Consider the following 5,000-nt stretch of genomic DNA (forward strand, 5'->3'; position numbering starts at 1 on the left):
AGAAAATGTTTTGATACGTATACTGAAAAAAATACGGATGATTATATCAACGTTGGAGGTTCCCTTTCAGATAAGCTAAATAAGAAAGCCCAGGGATATCAATTTGTTATCGTCTTTCTGCACATTTTATAAACATTAATCCACAACGTATACTACGACACCCTTTCCAAGTTCCCGAATTCCAGCCCTAAAATTTGGAATTCCTACCTGAGAGCTAAGGGGCTTCCTGTTAAGAATCCTTTTGTTAAAGGAACCATAAAGTCATAAATCACAGTTTCCATGCTCACCGACAGGCTAATATATCTTTGTAATAGATGAATAAGGTTGATGTATTCGCGGATTAAAGATGCATCTTTTATATAACAACTCTAATCGTCTTGTATATATGTGTCTGTATATAGGCACACACATACGCACACCGTGATTGCATTTATAATAGTGTTAATAGTTTTAATTCCGTTTAACAATGTGTAACCGTGGATAGTAATTATTATTTCGATAATTATGGGAATGGCAGATTTACATCATGTTGTTGGTCTACGGAATTAAAGTAATTTGAATAAATTCGAAATGTATATATTAGTCTCGCCACTTGCAATTCTGCGTAACTCAGATGCGTGTGTGTGTTGGGGGGGGGGGGGGGGTTAAGAGCCGAGACAACAGAATGTTCCCGCAGAACCAATCATTATAGAAAACAACTGTACATTAAGGAGTGACTATTCTATTAATGTGCCGAGTGTCTTACCAGTTAGCACGTCTTTCATATTGCCAGTCACTTTAAATGAAATGGCCTCATGACCACATCATTATTATGCCGTGCAAAACTGATTTGAAGCTCGTTAGCTTAAAAGCATTTCTTGGTGGTTTATAACTATAAAATACTTTGGAATTTAGTCGGTAAAACCATTCATCAACGACGCTTAATCATCTGTGTTTGCATCCTGTAATTTGGTAGTAGAATACGATCTATAATCGACTAAAGTCGTTATAATACTTTGCATCGACAACCGAACATTGTAGCATCGCATTAGATATGGGAAGACTAATTTGACTGCCTCTTTAACAGGCACTGTGTCCTGGGGAGCAATACAGATGACAAAAGTTTAAGAACAAAAGTGGCAAAACCTTATTTGTTTTAACCTTGACTTGAATAATTGCTCTTTCCATAACGATCGTGACATGATTGGTCAAGACTGTAGGATTAATTTTTAACCCTGCAATTAGCAAGCAATATGCTTCGTAAGCTTCGTATATAAAAATGACAGAAACTTTCATACCATGTATCATCTTGCTCCCAGAAGTATTTAAACTCATCTCATTACGTTGTTGTGGGATGTGTGGATAGTATGACTATTTATATCAAACTAAATCATACTAATGGAAATGAAAGCTGATGATCTAACGATAACCTCATTGGAAAATGTACAAGTTAATTATTACAGTCCAAAAGGCAGAAAACTTTATACTATGTATCGTTTCGCTCCCAGAAATATTTGAACACTTATTACCTTATTGTAGGATATGTAAATAGTATGACTAAATCAAACCGGTGGAAATTAGTAGCTGATATAACATTTGTGGTTATCTTAAGTTATGTTTTAACTATAACTTCTTTGTATTTGGTTCACATTTCACTGTGAGAAAAGAACATAAATTACAGAAAATGATCATGTATATATATATATATATATATATATATATATATATATATATATATATATATATATATATATATATATATATATATATATATATATGGACAGATAAGGTCATGCTGTCTGGAGATCGTGAAAATGAAGAATCGTTAGTTTGTAATTTGAGAAATTAGGATTGTTTTCGGTCTATAGGTATCATTAGTGTTATTCTTCATTCTCTATGAATGCAAAAATTCATAAGAAATTTAAAAATAAAGTGAGCAAATTATTGTAACATGTTATTATACGGTGTGCATAAAGAATATTTGTTAAGGGTCCTTTATCATTTTTTATAACATGCTTTTAAAAGATGATAAATCTAGATAGTTTTGTAATTCATTTGTTGTAACATGACCACATTATTCCTTGAAAACATGTACCATGTGGTGGAGTTCAAATAGGGTGATATTGAAAACATACACGCGCATAAAGGCATCGCACCCTGAGAGCAATGGGGCTCCCCGTTAAGAATCACTGCGTTAAAGGAACGACAACTGATAACACCATAAATCCTAGTTCCTATGCTCACCGAGACTAATATATCCTTCTTTGTAATAAATGAACAAGATTGATGTATCCATGGATGAAAGATGCATCTATTTTATCAACCACTCGTGTTGCCTTTCTCTTGTGTGTGTATAATGGTCTCTAAATGTGTATGTGTGTGTGTGTGTGTGTGTGTGTGTGTGTGTGTGTGTGTGTGTGTGTGTGTGTGTGTGTGTGTGTGTGTGTGTGTGTGTGTGTGTGTGTGTGTGTGTAGGCACACATATGCACATGCGCACAAACACTCACATCCTATTTATATGTATGATAGTATACGGTGTTTTTAAAGAATATCAACAATTTTGGTAGTCATTTTTTTCGATAATCTTGGGAATGGCAGATGTACATCATGCTTTTGGGCTACGGATGCTTCTATGACAAGAACTGAAGTAATTTAAATCAAGTCGAAATAAATATAATAGCCTCGCTATTTTCTGATACTGCTTAACTCAGGAATGTGCAGGGGGGGGGGGGGGGTTAAGAAGCGAGATAAGGAATGTTTCCGCGGGACCAGTCACTATAGAAAACTACTATACATTAAGGAGTGACTATTCTATTCGTTTATCGACAGTGTCTTCCCAGTTGTAGAAAAAGAGGGTTACTACGTCTTGCTTTCCTGCCTGTCACTATATATGGAATGGCTTCACGACCATATCGTTATTATGTGCAAAACTCTGATTTCTCACTCACTAGCTTTAAACGTATTTCTTAATGATTGATAGCATTAAAATACTTCGGAATTTAGTAAATCAAACCAGTCATCATCGTGTAATCTCTTTTTGTCTTGTTTTAGTTTTCTGTGATCTGGTAGCAGAATGCGATCTATATCCGACCAAATTCAATATATTACCGACTTAGAGATGGCGGTTCAGGCAATACTGGTCTGCCTGGGAAGCTCGGCTGGGCCCATAGGAGATGAGTGCTACGCGTACTCGACATGTTTAGGAAGAATAGCGGCGAGAACTTGTTTTTTCGACTTTGACTTTAATAATTGCTCTTTCCATAACGATCGTGATGGTGACTGGACGAGATTGTAGGGTTTATTTTTAAACACACACTCATGTTGCTTCTTAAGCTTCTTCCAGAAATATGACAGAAAAAATCATATTTTACATCGTCTCGCTCCCAAAAATATTAGAACACCTCTTATTATGTTAGTGTAGGATGGATATTATGACTTTAATATCAAAACTAAATCATACTGGTGGAAATGATGAAAAGCTGATATAACGTATTACGTATTGTGAACTCATTGGAAAATGCTAATGTTTTTGTTTATTATTACAATACAAATGACAGAAAACGTTATCATTTGTATCGTCTTGCTCCCAGAAATATTTGAACACTTATTACGCTACTGTAGGATATGTAAATTATTCAAGTGGTTAGCTTTAGTGTAACGGTAACCTCATTACAGTTGGTTCATATTTCACTGGGATAAAACGAAACAAAATGCTCATGTCTGTCATTACAATTCATATAAATATATGCAAGAAATTACTCCTCTCTCTCCGCCTGAAAGAACAGCCGTCTCCTGGCGAAGGGAATCCCAGACCTGCGGCCGCCAAACCGCCTGGTCTTCCGCACGTCTTTCCTGCGACAGGTCGCCTCTTTCAACCCAGTGCTAGTTATTCCGAGTTGCGGTGTACGTATAGCAAAGTTATTCCCATTACACATTACATTATTTGACTGGAGGAATCTGGAAAGCTCTAGTTAATGTGGCTTCTTGCAATGTTGGCAAAATAATAAAGTAGAAACAATAATCTGTCACTCGCTTCCATGTGTGGAGACACAAGGAGCAGAGAACTTGTTGAAGTGTTTATCGTGATCAAGTCGCTGATAAAGTGATCAACCTGGTTAGCTAGCTATGAGATTTGCAAAGATCTGGCTTCGCCCGGGCCTTTCACTTGTGGCCCGGCCTGACACCTGGAGAAGATCTGACTTATATTATGATCTTATCGTGTTTTTCGACGGTCAGATAAGGTCATGCGGTTTGGGATCGTAAAAAATCATATATTATTAGTTTATATTATGAAGAATTAGGATGGTTAGTTTTGGATTTCTTGGAAATCAAAATTCTTTCTCTAGAAATATTGTTTAAAAATTCTGGAGAAACCATACAGTTTTCTTATGAACAGAGTGACCAAATCAGTGTCATGATACAGTGTCCCTAACTAATATTTTAAGTGTTATTCGTCATGTTTGTTTTCAATAGCATGCAGTGCATTCAATAATTGTGAAATATTTCCGCTACAATGAGAACATTTTAAAACCTTAGCGATAATTCTAGAAACATAATTTTTCCGTTTAATTGCACGCTACATCTGTAAATATATTCTGTGTCCGCAGAGCTAAAGTCGCTTTATAATGCTGTAACATAGCCACATTGTGCCTATTGTGTGTGTTCACACACACGTACCATATCTGTATGTATGATAGTATGCATTTTTTTTAAAGGATGTCAATAGAATTCCGCATAGGAATTGTTATTTCGGTAATCATTGGAATGACAGATTTACGTCAAGCTGTTGGGCTGCGCATGTTTCCATGACCGGAATTAAAGTAACTTGAATCGAGTCGAAATAAATATTATTCTAGTCTCGAAACTTTCAGATTCTGCACAATGTAGGTGTGTGTGGGAGGGTTAGGGATAAGCGTTGAGATAAGATATGGTTCCGCGGGGCCAATCACTATAGAAAACTACGGTACTTTGAGGGGTGACTATTTTATTAATGCATCGACAGTGTCCCATTCGCTCGTTAG

The sequence above is a fragment of the Penaeus monodon genome, chromosome 13 (genome assembly GCF_015228065.2).
Source record: "Penaeus monodon isolate SGIC_2016 chromosome 13, NSTDA_Pmon_1, whole genome shotgun sequence".
Taxonomy (NCBI): domain Eukaryota; kingdom Metazoa; phylum Arthropoda; class Malacostraca; order Decapoda; family Penaeidae; genus Penaeus; species Penaeus monodon.